Consider the following 20116-nt stretch of genomic DNA (forward strand, 5'->3'; position numbering starts at 1 on the left):
GTGGTATCAAAAGACTGAAAAGGACTGTCCCTTGAACTAGGACTGACTTAAACCCAATAAATCCTGCAAATTATGTCCAACCCACTCTGAAATGAAATGTGAATCTGATCTTCATTTCAGGGGAGGGCACTTTCCTGCTTAAAGAAAAAAAAAAAAAAAAGGATGGTAACAACGTTTAGCCACAAGAGGACTTGAAGTCACATTCCTGTGCCTCCTCCAGCTGTAGCTAACAACAAATCAACATCTTGAAGCTTCCTGACAAGAAGCTGGGGTAATTGAAAGACATTTTGACATCAGGTTTTAAACTTTCTTATCTATATGCTTCTCAGAAACTGGGGCCAGAGCAGCAAATGTGTTTTCACACAGGGCAAGGGTGTGTGTCCTAATGAACTTCTTACTGTCTTGCAGGTGTGACGATTGGCCCAGGAGTGGTCCATCAGCTCTTTAACAAGGATGAAACTTGGCTCTCTGTCTGCTTCTAAGTAAAGGCTCTGTTCCTGCCAAAATCACTCAGTATCCCAGAGCCTCAAGGTTCCCTGGAGAAAGCTGCTAGCAGGATTATTTGCCGTACATCTTGATCATGGGGAATGAAATCAGTCACAAGAGGTATTGCTGTAGAAAGTTCAGAAAGTTAGAACAGCCAGCAATTGAGCAAAAAAATACAGTGGCTGATCTCCCTATGGCCCAGGCAGCCCTGGGGGCTGTGTTGCAGAGCAGCGTGAATCATTCTCCAAAGGAGAAATCACAAGATACTGCTACAGGGATGGAGAACAAGGATGTAGGAAGAGAAAGTCAAATAGCCTCCTGTTCTCTGCCTGTGGCACAGGCAATGGTGAGAACCACCGAGCTAAAAGACCTTGGTGAGATCCAGCCTTCTGCAGAACAGTCAGAGGAGACCGAAGACAAGCCCGCTACAACAGTGAGTCCAGACAAACAAACTTGTGTTCCAACTCAGGAAAGACCCGCAACAGCTCAGCAAGCTGAAGGAGACGCAGGAGTAACAACTGACTTGCCTCTGCAGAACGCCACACAGGCAGGAGCTACAGATGCAGAAGAGGTGGTGACTGACCAGGCAACAGTGGAAAGCAGCTCAGCAGTACGCAAGAGGCCAAGCAACAAGCTGTGCAAGCCAAGCCCTCTCTGCAGGTGGCTGAAGAAACTCAGGTCCCCAGCAGAAAAAGCTGAAGTCAAGCCCAACGCAGTTACTAGCCAAGACTGAGGTTTCCTATGGACTGCAAAAGGACTATCAAATGCCCAGTACAGCACCCTCAAAAAAAGACTGGTAAGGAAAGCTTGACTTCTACATAACAAGAGGAAAATATTGGTTTTTTTTTTTTTTTGTCATCTTTAAACTGTATGTCTACTGTAGAGTTCTGGGTGGAGTACAGAGGGCATTCCCTCTGGAAGTGGCAGAAAGGGGAAACTAAATGTCTCAGTTCCCTTAGCAGTCAGCTTGTGAGATTTCTGTTTGGATTGTCTTTCTCTGCGTCTCACCAGTGGTTTGTCTGTAAAGGTGCAAAGCACAAATTTGTATCTCCCTAGTGCTTCCTGCCATTATTTGACTTCCTTTGCCCTGCTTTTAGTAACTTGCTGTGCCTGATGGACCAAGAGAAGTGCATTAGTCTTATCAAACTAAATAAATACATTATAAAAGCACTACATGTTTATAAAAGTATAATGGTAATAGTGGGTGTTGTGTGGGAGGGTTGGTAAACAAGGGGCTCCTGTTTTGCTGTTCAAAGTGATGGCTTTGTGTATATTTTTGAATTTGTAAGTCAATAAAAGCTAGTTTCATTGCTTCAGATTAAGTGTTGAGTACAGCCGAAAGGGGGATAAGGGAGAGAGGGGAAATGTGCTGCTGCTACCTGCCCACAGCTGCAGAGAATGCTACTGAGAACTAGGAGGGCTCCCTGTAGGACAGAGGAAGCAAGGAAGCCAAGGGTGTATGCTCTGGCTACGGTGGGGCTGCCTCCTGAAGAGACAGGGACATAGAGTTGAAGGTAAAAGTATCTGAGACTGTAGAATGGTCTTTAATTGTAGCTGTGTGCCATCTACGTGGCTCCTATGAGCCACTGAGCTTAGCTCAGTCTTGGAACTGAGCTAAGCACACTTGCACTAATGAAGAGGAGAGGCATCCTGGAATGCGAAGCCTTGTTCTGCTAAAGAAACCAGCTGATAACAAAAATTATTCTGGGAGGTGAAAAAAAAAAATGAGGAGCTGACTTGTAGGCAAAGACAAGGAGTGGGCTGCAGAGGCTGTGCCAGAAACATCCCAGTTATTAGAGAATCACAGCCTGCCCTCAAGAAACAGGAGAGTAAGCTGGTCTGTCAGGAAAGGTAATGAGCCAACAGCCTGAGCTCATGAAACTCGCTATCAGCTTCCTCCAAACAGCCTAAGGTAGCTACACCGCTCCTAAATACAGCCCTCCCCTTGCTGCCAATAAAAAAAGCACCGCTTTTAGGCATTGATGAGAAGTTTAATCCTATTCCCAGCTGGGCCATAATGAATGGAAGAAGGAAATTCTTCATTCTTTTCTTTCTCCTTCAGCTCTTTCCTTTACAGAAGCCACAGTTCAGCATTCTGCCTCAATATTTCTCATCTTGATAGGTGCATCCCCAGCTTACGTAAGGTCAGTAGGGACAGCAACATGCTTTAGTGTTGTCAATCACCATATCGATGCTCTCGCTAACATCATGTTTAACAAGCTTAGGATGCACCTTAGTGCCTCTCTTGTGACAGAATTAAAACAAAAAAAAATAGTTATGGGATATCTCTTTCTATACCTTTGCCTTAATCAAAAGCGGTTAGCTGTGCAAGCAAAGAAAAATAAGTAGGAAAGCAGCTGGTATTCACCATGTGCTCAGAAGCACCATCTGGTGCACTGCCTCTCCTCATGCAAAAAGAATTCCTTGGCTGCTAATGACCTATGAGGATAACATTTGCTTCATGTGATCTCCAGGTCTCCGCAAAAAAAAGTTACAGGAAGCTTTTAAAGCAAAGCCCCCCCCCCCGCCCCCCCAAGACTAGCATATTTATTATTATAAATAATAAACTATGACATATTAGATGTCTTTTTTTTTTTAATATGTTAGGTTCTGTGTATTGTTGAATATGTGTCTTTTCTTTTGGCAGGTTCCTTTTAGTTATTAGGTTTTTTGGTTTTTTTTTGTTTGTTTGTTTGTTTTTTCCCCCTAAGGCAGGTTCCATATACTGATTCATTATTTTTGTTTTATTTTCTTTAAGGCATGTTTCATATCTTGAGGCCCTGAACAAGGGAGCACTGAATCATAAGGAATTTGGAAGTCAGGGAAATAAACCAGCTCAAAGCTGTGTCATATTTTCTGAGTATGGAAACTGATGATTTGAAGTGTTGAGTTGTATTTCTGAGACAGACGTTCTGCTGCCAAGCAGAGCATTCTGCTTGCAGAGCAACTCAGCTGATTCCTTTCACCCCACTTACTTTTGCCGTTGTCTCTAGAGTACAACTGGTAAGACTTCCCGTGTCCATCCATCACAGTTCATTAAAAATTCAGGAGGAAGCCTGGTTTTCATTTTGCAAATGTGCTTTAATATTCAATGTATACCTGAGCGAAGGAGATAATGCAACAACACCCTGTGATCCCTCCAGTTATCAAGTAAGTAATATCAAGTAAGGAACTTTGTTTAAATCTGGTAACAGGCTACCACAATACTATCCTAGACTTTCATTTTAAGACAAAGCCTTGAGAGATTTTTAACATCCTGAAGTGCCATGTATCATTTCACTATCACAATTTGGTAGCAACAGCCAGTGACTGTGTGAACTGGACATCTGGAGGACACAGTCCTGTTTATTCTCCTGCCACTGACCTGCACTGTGACCTGGGTACTCTTTTTTTTTTTTTTTTTTTTTTCTGTTTCCTTCTCAGCTTTCGAAAAATCTGCCCATCTAGACTGTAATTTGCTTTTTGTAGAGGAGTATGCTCAGTGCAACTTAACTCTGAACTCAGCAGGCAGTAGTGTGCAATAATCTCTTATATAAAATTACACATACAGTGCAGCAGTCCGTGTCAGGATTACTGCTCTGTTTCATTAAGCGGTTACATTTCCCTGCATTGGGGTACTTTCTGAAACCTTTCTTTTAACTGAAAGTCTTCACAATCAATCTCACTGCACAATTCAACACAGTACTGTTCAGTGCTGTACCTCTGGGTATGTCTGAACAGTGTATATTGAAAAAATCATTAGGTGGAACTCACTGTGTGGAGGTGGCAAAGACGCTAAAGGTGGCTACCAAGCTCCATTTGAGAACAGCCTGAAGTTGCAAAGGCTTTTACACAGAATTGAAGCGTGCTGAACAGCTTTCCCTGTCAGCTGCTAAGAAAATATTTTTGCCTTTTCTTCTTCTTCCTCTTCTTCCTTTATTGAGAAGGGCATTTCCTGTAGTTACTTGTTTCTTTGTTGGTTCTTCAAATATAGGTTGATTGTCTGTTTTTAAGGGAATGCATTGGACACAGGTATTTGCTGCAGTGCTCAGTGCTTCCTGTAGAGATACATTTGAAAAAGCAGGTTTATAAACAGGTGCACTTTGTTTTATATTTGTTGGAAATTTGTTTTTTTTTTTTTTTAATATGCTCTCTGTAAAATGAAGCACCACTGCTCGTGGCACATCACAGCGAGAGCTCCACAGCAATAGGGACAGTAATCTAGCATAGATTTGTTCTCTGTGTGTTGACTACTCAAACGACCTGAAGCTAACAATGCCAGTACTCTTAGATGCGTTTGAACCTCTTGCATTCACCCCTATCTTCACGTGGACAATAAAAAACCCAGTTATGTTAAAGAACACTCTTTGCTACAATTTAGGTCAAAACATAACCAAAGTTATCTGATTTTTAAAAACACCAGTGGTTATTTTATTTTCAGCATTAGCATACTAAAAGACAAGCAAGGCCGTTACGTAGCTGTGGAAAATATCACGCATTAATTGCAAGCTGTTGGAGGCTGAAGAGCTGTTCCACAGAAGAGACTCCATTCCTGTGAACAGGCACCACCGCTTAAACTTACTAGCAATGCAGAAGCTGCATTTACAATGCAAGTGCAGTCTTCCTAGCTTGCACACATCTGTCCTGCCTAACTGCTGAAGCAAGATATTAGACTTTTAAAAATTCATCTCCCTAACTGTATGAAAATATTCTGATAGAAAGAAGACCCAGCATGATTCCTTTATTCTGTGCGAGCTTGTAGCACAAGATACCCATCTAGTTGCTTTGTGAACAGAATCTGCAAAAAAAGACCTCTTGAAAAAATCCAATTACTTGTGCTGCCTGCTTAAACTAGAAACTGCTTTAGAAATGCAGTAAATCAGCATGATGGTGACTGCAAAAAGCTAACAGTTATGAACACCAAGTATCTATCTAACTGAGCTCTGCTGTAGTGCAACTGCTAAGTACTTTAATTTTGTTTTTTTTGTTTTTTTGTTTTTTTTTTTTTTTTTCTTTTTTCCCCTTTCAATTAGCCAGCATATTCTGGCACTTGAAGGAATAAGCATTAGGCTTTTCCTGGCTTTCTTGCACCCCCTTCTGAGAGAACCAAAAAATGGAAGAAATCTCAGCAAGAAGAAAGGAATCAATGTTGCTGAGAGACCTGAAAGGCAGGAGGCTTGAAGTAACGACCGCGGAGCAGGAAGACCCTACTGAATAAAACAGGGAGCCAATTGCAGAGGGCACAGAACCAAGAACGTGAGAAATGATGGGGCAAGAAGCAAGAGGGAAAAGCCCAGGCAATTCTGGTCTGCCTGAGCACAGATACCAACTGCCAGAAAGATTTGGCACAGGATGCTGTTCAAATCCAGAATTGCAGGGCAAACTAACATAATAAGTCTCCCAAAAGCTAACTGCTAGGCAAAAGATAGGTTTTATACTACCAAAAAGCAGTGAAGCTTATCCCAAAGTACAGTTAATGTGGAGTTTCTAAAGCACTAAGCAAAACACATGCTCCCATTCTCTAGCAGATTTTCATAGTTACACCAGCCAACTATACACAGTGACTTGCTATATAGGTCTATAAATTGGCAAGGAGAAAATCTGCAGGGAAACACAAAAAGCCATACATTTCACCTAGCTTCTCATGCTTCAAGTCTTTTCCTGGCTCTGCCCAAGGTCTCAGTGCATCAGAGACCTTTGTCACAGCCAGCCAGGCAGACCATAGGCATTATAAATATGTCTATGAGAGTGCAAGAGTAATACTAGATTAAATAGAATGTGAGAGTAAGCAAAGAATGAAGTACTGAAACTGGAACTCAGGAGCTCTGCCCTACAAGTTCAGTGAATAGACTCTCTGGCATTCACACCCATCAGTAAGCAACTTCTTACGACTCCTGAAACGTATATTTTAATTTATTCCCATTGCCTTTATGAGAAATTCTGCTTTCAGGCTATGCCTTATGTGAATATCACTGATAAAGCAGATTGCACTGCCATTTTGGTTCCAATTAACAAGTCACTCCAGAGGAAGTTTAGTAAATGGCCATGTCTGTGCTCAGGTAAGTGAGGGGAATGGCCTAGGTACTGATTACTCACAGATAAATCACAAACTATCTGCATCTATATGAGACCCTTAATATGAAGCATGTAGGTGGAAGCAAGGGGTCATTATGCTCCTGACTATGCATTTGGCAAGCCTTGGTTTCTGCTGTGCTTCTGAATGAAATAACCAGAGTTCTCACTGCAGCACTTGCGACTCATGACTGCAAACAGAACAGGCAAACTTTCTAAGCAAAGAGTTTCTTTGCTGTGATGGTACTGGCAAAAGAGCTTCTTGTGTTTGTAGGTGCAGGTCCTTGTGGAATTCAGGAAAAAAGAATGAGGACAGGAACTTATCAAGTCTCTCATCTAAAAGAAGCCTTGCTCTAAGTAAGTTTCTCCGTGACTCCAGCCTGTGTGACACTGCGCTACCTCCTGGTATGTAACTGAAGTAAAAACACAAGTACAGAACGCACATAAAAAGGATGCAGTATGTCTACTAAATACTTAACAACATTCCTAAAACACGAACAAGTGGTAGCGGCAATACTGATCTAGACAATGAGGGAGTTGTCAATTACAAATTGTGCACAGTTACCAGAACAGTAACACGCTGACAGGGTTTTCTTCTTCTGCCAAAGATCCCAGTGAAACCAGGCTCTGCAAAGGAGATGCACTGGTATTACTTGCTTGTAATAGCTGTTAGCTGTCTTGGAGAAGTGGCACCAACTGTGTTGCCACAATAGATAGGATGATCTGAAGACAGTTACGCTTGGCAAAGAAGGTATTCATCTCCAGCACTTACTGAATCTGTGGGGAGCAGGCGTGCCAAGTACCTGCTGCTGTGGCAGTAATACCTGTAGCTTAACTCGGATCCCACAGCCCATCCTTAGCCAACTGCCACTCTCTTGTGAGTATTTAGTGTCAGACAGGCGAGCGAGCCACTGCTGCTGTCATCTCTTTTGGCATAAGCAACTCTAGTTCATACAATCCTGCTTGACTTGTGAGCATGGACAATGAATTAGGATTGCTTCTTGAAAAGATGATGAAGCCTCCTGTGTATCTGGAGTTTCCAAGTGAAGACACAGAATTATCTGTTATACATTTTACAATGCACAGGGCATCAAAAAGCTGAGGTAAATAATGTCTGGCACCTAGATGCAAAAAAAATCTTTTGACACTTACTCATACCCATCAACTTAGTTAATCATTTCAGTCTTTCTGGCTTAATTATACTGTTGGCTGAATATGTGACTTATAACACTTTTCCTCCCTTCCCACAGACTAATTCTGGAACCTGGGCTAGCTTCAAAAGGAAACAGCTGCTCATCACTCTAAACGGAAGGCTCTCTCCACTTGTCTCATTGGAACAGAAAATGTCTGGAGAAAAGTTTCAAAAATGAAAAGGTACAAACCTTGACTTTCGGCACCCTTTCAGCTTTCATGGCAGATGATTGTTCCTACTCACTGTCTGAAATCTAAGCACCTGTGAAACATGCCATGAGATATCAAAAGCACGCCAGGGGAACTTCTGGCTGTGTATGAAACAGCAGATGAAATATCTCTGCCCAGAATAAGCATCTCTTTTTTGCAGAGGAAGAGAAACAATAGTGTACATACTTCAGTCTGCAGCCTACTACTTATCCTACCAACCTACGCATTTCGTCAGGGAGATGTGTAAGAAAATGAGGCTCGTCATCAACACACATATAAAATGAGGTGTGGTGCCATCACTTTTTCCCTGGGTATGATTAAGGAGATCCATTTTGCAGCGGGCTCAATGAAAGAAAGGAGGTAAATACTCCAAATAGCATGTTGGTGAGCTTCTATAATCTGTTAATAAACCAGCAGGGCTTGAGGTTCCTTTTTGTATTGCACAGTCCTTTAGCCAGATTCAGGCAGCCCAACAGTCACCTATTATGTACAATTTAACAATTTTTATTTTTTTTAACTTGGCATGTTGTCCTCCTTATGGATCTTTAAGTGCTTGAGCAGAACATACAAGACCCAGCTGAGATAAGGGTGAGTGCGTGTTGTATATGGATACTTAGGCTGTGTCCTCCAGGGAAAGGTGGGGAGAAGCTTCAGAAATCCAGAGGGAGTCAGAAGCACCAAGTTTATAAGAAAGACACTTGCTTCTGGAAATTTTCTGAATGAAATGCACAGGGAGCAGCTGATGAGGGAACAGAGACCACACGAAGAGTTATATGTGCTAAGATGGTTCAGTCCTGTCTCCTACTTAGGAACCTAAAGCTGCTTCTGATTTAGAGATATTCTGCATGAACTGCTCACCCAGAAAGTCTACCAAAGAGCAGGTCTGTGGTCACAAACTTTCTGAATCCAGTCCAGTCATCGAATCATAGTATCATTTAAGTTGAAAAAGATCCTTAAGATCATCAAGTCCAACTATAAACCTTGCTGGAAGTGCAAGCTCAGTTACTTAAACATTACAGTTTCCTCCAGGGAGGGAAAATGCATTGCTTTCAAAGCTACAGGACAAATGCTTACGCAAAGCATGATATCCTGACAGCAAAACAAAGAAGGAAATCTAGGGGCCCTGATCTCCTGTATCTGACTCGCAAGATAACAAAATACAAATACACTGTAGAGAGACTCATAGCACAAAGATCCATGATGGAACGGAGGTACTTCTCAGAGGCGACACTATAAATAAATCAGTTTTGATGAGTGAAGCAGAGCTAACCTCCCATACCCACCCATTTGATTTATTAGCCCTCCAAAGGCTTGAGTGTATTACTGTAGGATAGCTGTTCCCAGGTTTCCAGAAGAGAAAATCCTTGAAGAAACTGGCCTGCTTTTTCTCTGCAGGAGCACCTGGATGTTGTCAGCCCAAATTTATGACAGAAGAAACAAAGTAGATAAGTAAAATGCAGATATGGAACCTCTTTTAGCTTTACTGGTTTGCTGTGTAAATCACTCAAATAACATTTCAAAAACATGTGACTAACTCGCAAGTGCTTAAATTGCTTCAAAAAGGTAGTGGTAGGTACCTGAGTAATTCAAGAGCTTTTTGAGGAAAACGCACTTATGTTTACTTTGCACTGACCTGGCTCTGTCCCATGCCACTGGCTTTGCTCTGACAGGATGTGAACTTCTCTCCCCTGCACCTGGTAATACCTCAAAGCCCAGACTTTCAAAAACAAGCACCAATCAGTACAGTTACATGCTAAATAAGTGCCCTGATTTCTGCTCCACAACCTCAAGAAGCATTGTTAGGTGCTTGGCATTTCTTTTCAAACTGTGACACTCCTTTTATACTTAAGCTTCTATCTCTTGAAAGACACACGGCCCAGATTTCTACTGCCTCTACTTTTCTTTCCCTCCATGATCGCTTCTCTAACGGCATTTAACTCTTCCAGGCATTACTCAGCTACAGCTTATGCTGAGCATGTCCCAAGACCTGAACAGCACAGCTTCCCCTGACTAAACTAAAATCTGTGACGGTATCAGTGAAAGCGAACAAAGATAAACTGAATTTATTTGACTTCTGATAAAACTTCTTCCGACAGGTTTGTTGGGGCTTTTTTTTAGCTGACAATTTTTGTTCCAGCACTGAGACTGTTTCAGGCTTTTTGCCCATTTACCGTGCCTGTGGTGCACACCTACTAGAAAAACATCACTTGCTGGCATCAAAACAGAAGGGTAAGCAGTAATTAATGGCATGTTGTATAAATTTCACCCCATTCTCCTTCCTGCTACTACATATGCAAGAGATAACTGGCGAGGTACTCAACAGCACCAAGAGAAAAGAGTATGTCCATTACTTACCTCAATAAAAAGGAACCTGAAAAGGAAAAAACTGTTTTCTGTCACCTTATTGGTTTAGTTTACTCTTTTCCCCACAGGGAAAAGTTTACTCTTCTCCTCACATTAATCAAGTGCTTTGTGCTTCTGAGTTTGATCTGATCTGTCTGATTCTTCTGTAGCCCAGTAAGTGTTGAAGGAAAGAAGAAAACCCATCTCCTGCTCCTCTTACTCCCAGCTTTTCTTTCTCCTGGCTTTGTTTTTAAAAATAATTTTCATGTTTTCTTGCAGCTGAGAAAACCATTACAGAAAAGACCAAACCAATTTTTCTTTCCAGTATGTATGATTGTTTTCTACTTCCCTAAAAGGTTAATGTTTAAAATTAATAATGGGTAGTGGGAAGAGGACAAAGAAACATTTTTTCCTGCTTGCCTTTCTCTTAGCTCACAGGTATTGCTGTTTCCTTGCACTGCCAGCACTTTCACAGCCTACAGAGCTGTTTGCCCTTGGGTGGTGGGCTCCAAATCAGGTTCAGGCCTACTTCACAGATCTGCTTACTAAGGGAATAATTTTGTCCTCCTCTTTTCCTCTCTTAACTCCTCTTGATCAACAGTTTTTTGCTGCTGCTGCCTCCAAAGCTTGCTATTCCCTGCCACCAGATTAGTTATCAAGTCTGCTCTACAACTAGCACCCATGAATCCAAGCAGTTTCATCACTCAGTAACCTTTGCAAATGTTCTTCTTGTTATCGCTTTACCAGTGGGTTTCAAGGAATGAAGTAAATGCAATTAGAGTAAGCTAAAAGAATAGCTTAAAAAGTCACTGAAAATAGGTTAGGTTGGAAGGGACCGTTAAAGGTCATCTGGTCCAAATGTAATGGTTCACACAAATTTAAGAAAAGCAGCATGAAATACAGGCATCAGCAATGAAGGTTACCGACTGCTTCTGCTCATAACTTCATGACAGCAGCAGGAAGAGAACACAGTCCTTCTTGCTTCCAAAATCACTCCAAGCTGGCAAACAATACGAGGTCTGCAGCACAAAGCAGCAGGATTCCAGCCAACAGGAGGACAGCAATGAAAGGCAGGAAGCCACGCTGTATCCCAGCCTTATGGAAATAGCGCCGTTCCATTTTGAAAAGCCATTGGATTATCCTGGAATAAATCCAAATTGGAAAACTCAATTACTCCTTATTACATCAAAACCTGCTGGCTTATAAAAAAAAATTAGTAGTGGTGTGAACTCTCCGGGGGGTTGAAAATATAAGGGGGCTTGACATAATGGAAAGAGCTCTTGAGCTGCAGCAGAACATAATTCTTTGCAAGAGGGAAGAAAGTACAGAAATCTATGAAGTCAATGACTGGTTTAGTCCAAAAATACATGGTTCAAAATCCTAACATAATTATCACAGTGTCTGGAGTTCACTTGGATATGTCAGCCTAAAAAGAAGAAAACATTGACCCAACAGTATAAGTTAACACATACATCACATCTCAGGAAGATGCTAAATGCAATGCCTTTAAATTTAACAGGATAAACATCTGAAGTTATGCAGTCATCTGTTGGTGATGCCTGATGCTTATACTGAAAGTGGTAATTTTGAAACCAACCGAGTCCACAGATAATAATGATCTCCCTCTGGAAACAGCCTGCTTATTCAACATAGCTCAGCAGTCCAGGCTTCTGGATGCTACAAAGCTGAAGCATGTCTTTTCATGTACCCACTTCATTTTTTCTCCTCTTAGAGTTTCCCTTCACAAGTAAAACCATAGAACTACTGACTTCCAGGCTAAAGGTGCGCAAAACCACAGATTTCTCATAGTTATGCTGCAAACCTGGGTTTTTCTGAGGCTGTGGCTAAGTCCTATCATAATTTTCCCCTACTCTGCTGTGAACTCTTAAAACAGAACCTACTGCATCTCTTCCTTTTTCTCTACGTGTACAGAAGGAACTGTGCACTCTCCAGGGATGGATGAATGTATTCCTGAAATGTGAAGACTGTGGCTTTGAGAACTAATCTGCCACACAGGCTTCTAATTGTGTCACTCATTCATGGTATTCAGATTTCTACAAACGCCTCTGTCAGAAATCTAAATCTAAGCTGGAACTCCAGCCTTGTATTTCTCTCACCGAGGTGACTTCATATTTTGCTGTTAATCTCTTCCTTCTCTCCATATTATCATCCATTCTGATTCACTCTCTCTTATACTAAGAAAAATTCAGACAAAGCATGATCTGGTGGTCACAGAAGATCCAGGTAATAAAATATCTAGGCTCATTTTTGTTAATCTCTTGTTGCTGTGCATAATAACTTCACCTTTGCATCCCCTTAGTTCTGTCTGTTTCAATCACAACCTCCTTAGGGCAAAGACTACACTCTGTGTGTGAATGTAATTATGAAGTCTTAGGAGAGAAGAAACCTGGACCTTGGTTAGGGCCTGTAGGCACTACTGGAGTACTAAGGATAAATCCAGAGAGGCTGCCCGACCACATAAGGCTGTAAAAAAAACCCCATCAATGAGTCTTGTATGTCGTGGTGGAAAAGTGAACAAGAGGAAAAAGAATTACCTCTGTGGATGGCATAGCTGAGTTGCACTTCATTATATTACACTGGTGTCACGCAGAGTGTGATAAACTGTTGAGACAAAAAAATGAAACTCATGTCACAGGCAGTGTAAGGAAGTAGATTGCTAAGGGTGCATTAAACTTTGATGGCTCCGTTTATACATTATACATGTGCAAGTCAGCAAAGCTGTACTGGTGGTAATTTTCCAAAGGAATCAGCTAATAATGTTACAGCACATGCTGGAACAAATTATTGCACAGGTTGTTGCTGCTTTTTTTCTGTTTTTCTTTTGCTTATTAGCACACAAAATATGTAACACTCCACACTATTTTATGCCCTAGGGTATGGTCCAAAGAGCAAAGCAAAGGGGAGTTGTAAGGAAGATTGATAGAGATATGCTTTGCCTCTATAAACAGCATGCTGATGGAGAGGAGAGGAGATGAAAACTGGAGGCGCCCTTGCATTTGAATCACCTGTGGCTCTCAATTCTATGGAAAAGCCCATTGCACAAATTATGCAAACTATACCACAAGAAACATCAGCAAATTTAGGAGAGGCCACAAGTGTTCAGAAACCGTGCTGACAAACAGCATAAAATATCCTGATAGAGAAGGGCTGACAGCAAAGAAACCAGCTGATACTTCACTAGTTTCCCCTTTTGAAGCAGAACTCCAACTGATTACATGGTTGGAATATGAAAAAAAAAAAAAGGTATGAGTTTTGTCCACAGCATGCCATTAACGCTGAGAGCAATCACTGCTGCACAGGGAAAGGCGAAGGCCTAGAGAGTCAGGAGAGGGTAATAGCAAATCTCAGAGAAATTTTCTATTTTCATTCTCTTGATAGGAAAGTCTTACATGAAATGTCAACTAGTCTTGATCTGACATGTGCTTTCCACTAGTACTCTCCAGTACTCTAATGATTCACAGGACATTTGAGACAGATCAGTAGGAGAGGGCAAGAAAACTTCAGTTCCACAAGAGTAGGTGCAAAGGCATCATCTGTTTCTAGAATTTGCTGAAGAATCCCTAAAAGTCATAAAATTTTCCAGGCTCTGAGGAAAATGTAAGACTTGCTCCATTGTTTCTGTGGCAAATAAAGGAATGAATTAATATCCTCCCTACCCAACATATGCTAATCTCAAAGATAAGAGAGAGACTGACATATTCCAAGTCAGAGGAGCAGCAGCAATACGTTACTATGAAAACAAATCGGAGACTTGAAAAAGTTGTGTTAAGTGATAAAATGGTCCCATGACTCGATTTAAATATCTGTGGCTTGAGAGAGGACGACAGAACTGACATAAAAATGCTTTGAGGCAACGACTGTGTTCTTGTTCTCTTTTTGTCCAGCTGCTGCCAAGAGCAAGTCTTTCCTCAGCACTAAAACTTCTTTATATACCACCATAACAAATAATAAAAACAACAGCAAAAGTAATGACAGTGGAAGTGATACTTACTCGAGACCACAACCTGGCAAGATTATGCTCCCCTTCACCCAGTGTGAACTGAAACAGAAACACACTGTGACTTGTGCAAATCTTCGTTCAGTTCGAGTAACTTGCTTTCAATGCCCATGGACTGAGAGTGTTGCCCCCTGAATTTAGGTGCTCACAAATGTTTCGCCTATTTCCAAATATCAAAAGTAATTCTGTGCTTGTTGCAGGATGAATCTTTACTGAAAAAGATTAATTACTCTCACTGCAGAGGCAGAGTCTATGACTTGTTCACCATTCACTGCTATCAGTTTAGCTCTTACAGCCCCTTCTCCGAGTTAGTCCCATTTTTTCGTTATTCTCATACCTTGCTGTAGCTTTCTTAAAATTCTGAGTTCTGCATGGCATCGCTTTCTTTGGTACAGCACCTTGCACAGCAGGGTTGTTCTCCCTGTCTCCTGCTATTACCGACAAGGAAATAGAAAGAAGGATGCTTCTCTACTCAGAAGGCCCCGGGTGCTATCTCAGTAGCACATAACTACCGCAAGCACCGCCTGCATTTGCAGGATACAAAATTGAAATTCCACCAACAATGTCAGAAACATAAAGAACAAGCACTGGAATTGCTTGTGCTTTACAGACACTTCCTGACAGGAGCTTATCTCCGTCTGTACAATCCGTTATTACTCCGGTAAACACTGCATGTTGGTTTATTACGGTTAAGGAAATGCAGTCCTAACAACTCATAAGATACAGAAGGACTGCCAGAGCTTCTCGCAGGGACTGGATAATTCAATGGACTGTGGTTAACAGGCAGAAAAATGTGGGAAAGAAGAGATTATTAGTGCAAGATAAGCAAACTAGAGGGAACTTCATGACCACAGGGAACTTTTTATGACTTTCTGGCACTCAGGTCTCCATAATCAGAGACACAACTCAGATCACAAACAAAATTTATCTCTGCCAGAGGTAGGCTGCTTTATTACAGAGCTCGGAAAGAGCGAATGTTTTGATAACAAAGTTAAAGGAAAACCAGAACCTCTCCATTTGAGAGTAGCCTTTTCTGATCATGATGCTAGTACTGTGCTAGGTCAAAAGTAAATCAATAATGCAGCCCTTGGGAAGACTTTATTTATGAAAAATTCTGTAAATTGATGCTTATGTGCCGCTGGCAAAGAATAATATTTTCTTTCAGGGCCCTAGATCTCTGGAGATAAAGAGAGGTTGTATGGAAGTCAGGGTATATTTATACATCGAGTGTATAAATAACACACACTGTGGCTGAATTTATCAAATTTAAAACATGAGAGACAGAGGGAAGTTCAGGGAAGACAGCCCTTCTACAGTCTGTATGAAAAATCTGTTTCCTTAGGAGGCATAATCCGACCCACTGTGTGCGAGGGAGCAGTTGGAAAAAGCTCACGAGGGACCTCCCTCTGACCTGCCATGCAGCTCATTAAAAGCTAGAACATAGCAGGTGAGTTTTGTAGGAAGGGATTTTTGAAGCTTTACTTCCTTTGAAGAGAAAATCCATCAGATAGAGGTGAAGAGCAGCTGAGGGCTGTATCACACACCTTTGCAGCAATCCTGTGCTACTGGCACACTCATAACTTCCCAGTTTTACACAGTTTGTCCAGCTTAGCTTATGTGCAGAATATTATTAACCAAATGCTTTTTTTTTGGACAAAAAAAAATTCCACTTCCACAGCCGTTTTATTCATGGCACATGAATGATGAAATACCTCTCTTGGCTTCTACCCTTATGAGGCCAAGGAAATCAAGAAGCACAAGCACATTTTAAAAGACTCATTAAAAGACATAGAAGATTCCCTTCAACGCTGGTGAAAGGAGTGTGCGTGTGTGCACACACGTGTGCATATCTGTAAGGGGTTTTTTGTTGTTTCTAATTCAAGGACTAAAGGAGGCTTTCAAAAACCCAAGGATAGGCTAGCTACCGCTCAGCTCTCACAGCCTTGCAATACAAATTGCATGTGCCACTGAAGATCTTCCTCTAATATTTCCTCCTTGTGACAAGCAGGTGAATGGCAGCCTGCGTCTCTGAATACGACAGGACCTTGCCATTAACAGTGTGTGCCCGCTTCCTACCTCAGGAGCATATTCTCTTCCTAGGCATTTTGCATTGGCTTCTAACAGTCACTTGCTTTTAAGAAAGTGATGGGGGGAAAAAAAATAAAGTCTGTTATTCTATAGATATCGCCTTGCACTTATCACTCCTTAGCTTCAGCAGTTCCTTGAGGTGACCACATTAGCATCTTGATTACTCCAGGCTCCTTCCATAACCAAAGCAGAGACTTCAGATGGGATGAGTTGTGCTCTGCACACCTTTCGCTTCCCACTAAGTTCAGAGAAAGCTCAAGGCCCCAGATTCCTACTCTACACGCTCCACTTTATGACAATGCAGGATAACCTTAGTAGCATTTTTGGTTGTATCTTCTCAAACCGTGTTGCAAACAGAAACAAACAGCAAAGCACAGTCAAACCTTGGCAAGTGGAACTAGCCAGACGCGAGCCCGTTAATACTCTAACCAACCACTCAATCATTCTACAAACCATTCTTACCCTCCGTGTCTCTCTGCACTCCACCCTACAAAGGCTTAGGAACAAGCTTAACATTAACTATGTGTTTTCCCATTAAATGCCTAAGTCTTTGCATTATTAAACCCTTAGATTATAAACTCACATGGGTTACTGGTTTTGTGGAATACCATGTTCATAACATAACCGCATTAGAAACGGCTGGGGGAACCAGGGTAGCATTCAGAATTTTGGAAGTCTCTCCTACCCTAACTGTCTAATTTATTCCTCAGCATAGCTCCCTTCTCCTCCCTGAGGAAAAATATAATTATCTCAATTTTACAAACAAAGCATAAGCTCAAATAACTGTGTTACTCATAGGTCACACAGGGAATAAGTGGTAAAGCTGGAAATGGAACCCAGAAGCCTTGCCTACCAGCTCCCTACTCTAATTTACATTAAGCATGAGGAGAAAAAGCCTGCCCATCTGGACATCCACATGATGAGGAAATTTTATTGTAAAAATATCTCTAATTGCTGTTTCAGCAGGCAGGTTTGGAATTACAGACGGAGTGGAAATTTTCTTGCCTTTGCTGAAATTTTTCAAAGCTTCTGCTTTTCTCTTATTTAATAGAAGTTGCACAAACAGAAATTCAGGATCAAATCGTGTCAGTAGAAAGATTTCTTCATTTGCACTACGGATGCTTTAGCTGTTCACTGGAAAGGGCCACCTCATTGCTGCAGGAACTGTCCCGGGAAGGTACTTGGGCTTTCATTTTGTTTTTGATCTAAGAAATAGTCCCTTGGCAGTGCTTTTTAGGATGCCTAGACCTTTCCCCGCTGACCCACTACTGTCCTGTCAGCGTGTACTGGGAAAAGCCTTTGCTGAGCCCAGTACAGACCTGGACAAGCATCAGTGGCAGCGAGTTGCTGTAGTGTGACCTCCTTGTCGCTCAAGTCATCGCTCAAGCGAAACAATCTCTCTAAAGTCAGCCCTGTTCTGCAAAAGCCAGATCAGATAGCGTCAAAGCCAAGATATAAGTGTCAACAGCTCTGAGAAATAATTATCTGACTGATATGGTAATCACAACATTACAGGTGTAGAGACCTGGAAATCAAGTACATCTCCACATTATCATCGCTGAGAAGTTACAGTCAGCTGGTCACCAGAACAAAGTGTTTTATTAATTTATTTGTGTCTGCTAACATAGGGAGGTGAGGTGATTAGTAAGGCTTTGAGGGAAATGTTTCTGCTGGATTTACTGCAGTCAGACACAGAGATAAAGGAACTATGGCTCAATCAATACAGAACAGGATTATTTTATTATCCTGCCCATTCCCAAGTGCACCTGATGTTTAGAAACGAAGAGAATAAGGCCCCAGATGATTTTTATCCATAGAAAATATATGAGTGAAATGAGGGGAGGAGGGAAAAGACAAAAAAAAAAAGAAATATGAAATAGGAGGGCTGGACTAGATGACCTTTAAAGGTCACTTCCAACCCAAACTGTCCTGTGATTCTATGACTCTAACCTCCTCTTTTCAGATCTCGAAAAGCTGAGATTTCTGGAGGAAGGGTTTCCTAGTAGTCAAGCATTTTGTGTTGTTTAAACAGTTTTTTTTAAAAAAGTACAGAAGTTGGCATGAGAAAATTTTCAGCTGCTGTTAAAACCAGTAAGGCTCCTGCTTGACAGCTTTACAGCTGTAGGAAGGGAAGAAGTCTGTAACCTAGAGCAGCCCACAGGCTCTTCTACTGCCACACAGCAGCCAGAGCTCCCACAACCGGAGAGGCAAGTTCCCTGCTCCCTCGTGTGAGAGGCAGCTTGGCAAGCAGAAATGTCTCAGTGCTTGCTTGTCAGAAGATAGTAAAACAAATATCTGAAGAAGCCTGAAGGAGCAGTGTAGAAGGCATTTTCAAAAATGCCATGTAAAGTACAACCATATGTGAAAACATATTGGGGAATAGAAATTCAAGATATGTTTCTGTGTACAGTATCAGAAGTTAACACCCTGAACTATCAGCTTTCTGTGTTAGGTCTCTTCTATTAGCTCAGATACAACAACCTTTTGCTTTTCATGCCTGACTGCTCCCAAAATAGGTTTTTTTTTTTTTCCCCCCAGGATTCTGTGTGTGCAGAATTAGAACATCAAAGCTTGGACTGACAGCCCTATAAAAATGTGGCTGTGGCTATTCCTGGCTAGACTTGGAAAAAACCTAATTGCTCTAGCAAGTTCTCAGGATTAACCAGATAATACATCAATTAAAGCACAAAGATGTTGCAGTAATATTTACTGGACCATCTCAGAGACTGGCCCTTCCAATGCTACATGCACCCTATCTGATCTTCTGGACTTAAACACCAGCACAAACATAATCCCCCATGCCTACCAAGGACGGATTTTCAGAATAAAGGGAGAGCTGTCCATCTAGTTAAGACATCTGGAAGGCACACAGGGAGTTCCTTCCATATTCGTAGCCATTACGGTCTGCAAGATGCACAGAAACAGCTTTCCAGCAGGTTCTGAAAACTGCAGGGCACACAAGAGGGAACATTCGTCAGCGATGAACAGAAGAAAGAGAAGGGCTGTTTAAAGAGGCACAGTGAAAGTTTCAAAGGACATGGTTTTATGTTAAAAAATAACTGAGGAAGACAAAGTATTTAATGAAGGGGAATGAGCACATACCTGTGAACATGTCTCTGAGCACATGGAACAGAGCAAATATTTTTACTTCATTAGTAATTCAATTACCCTAATTGGTACATAGTCAGACTAGAACATTTTATTCCTGAAGCTGCATTAAAGTTTTAGAACAGGTGATAAAAATCAGTCTAAATGGACTCTTCTGCCTACGGCTTTATTGAAAATACACAGATTTTTAGCCTTGTTTCCCATGAAAATAACACTTTACGCTGATTTTATGTCTTGATGTGTGTCTTTGAGTCTCCAGATAAATTTCAGACAACTTGGTCAAACGTGACAAAGGGGCAGGAGACCCAGATAATAAAATCCCCATAGAATTCTTGTCAACAGGTAAACGTAAGCGAAGACGTGCAGCAAGTGTCCTGACAGAAGGAAGATGACAGCATTTCATTAGCCACCAAAGGCCCAGGCCCAGAAAAGCTTTCATCAGATCTGTGGTCTCTTTGGTGCTGAAGTCAATTAACCACGATGATAAATCCATAGGAAGCCTTGATTGAACACTTCTGGTATTCACAGGCCCTCTGCCTGAAAGGCACAAGGCATGGTCATGAAGTCTATACAGGAGCCTTGCTTCTGGGTAGTGGAAAAAAAACCAAAAAAAGCCAAAAC

General features: G+C 41.6%; 1 long non-coding RNA gene across 2 annotated transcripts in view; it reads right to left on the reverse strand.

The window, feature by feature from the left end:
* The window catches only part of LOC147597872 (uncharacterized), a 51761-nt gene that overhangs the window by 16037 nt on the left and 15608 nt on the right, over window positions 1–20116 (reverse strand). Inside the window, exons 4-7 of one of the 2 annotated variants that reach the window (XR_015261056.1) lie at window positions 12837–12903; window positions 11209–11422; window positions 9263–9339; window positions 9106–9168 (exon numbers count right to left, since the gene is read on the reverse strand). This is a non-coding gene — a long non-coding RNA (uncharacterized LOC147597872). Of the gene's footprint in view, window positions 1–9105; window positions 9169–9262; window positions 9340–11204; window positions 11423–12836; window positions 12904–20116 lie in introns of both variants that reach the window. The other variant, XR_015261055.1, reaches the window with a different exon arrangement.

This window comes from Chlamydotis macqueenii, chromosome 24, assembly GCF_036417535.1.
Source record: "Chlamydotis macqueenii isolate bChlMac1 chromosome 24, bChlMac1.mat, whole genome shotgun sequence".
Classification (NCBI taxonomy): Eukaryota; Metazoa; Chordata; class Aves; order Otidiformes; family Otididae; genus Chlamydotis; species Chlamydotis macqueenii.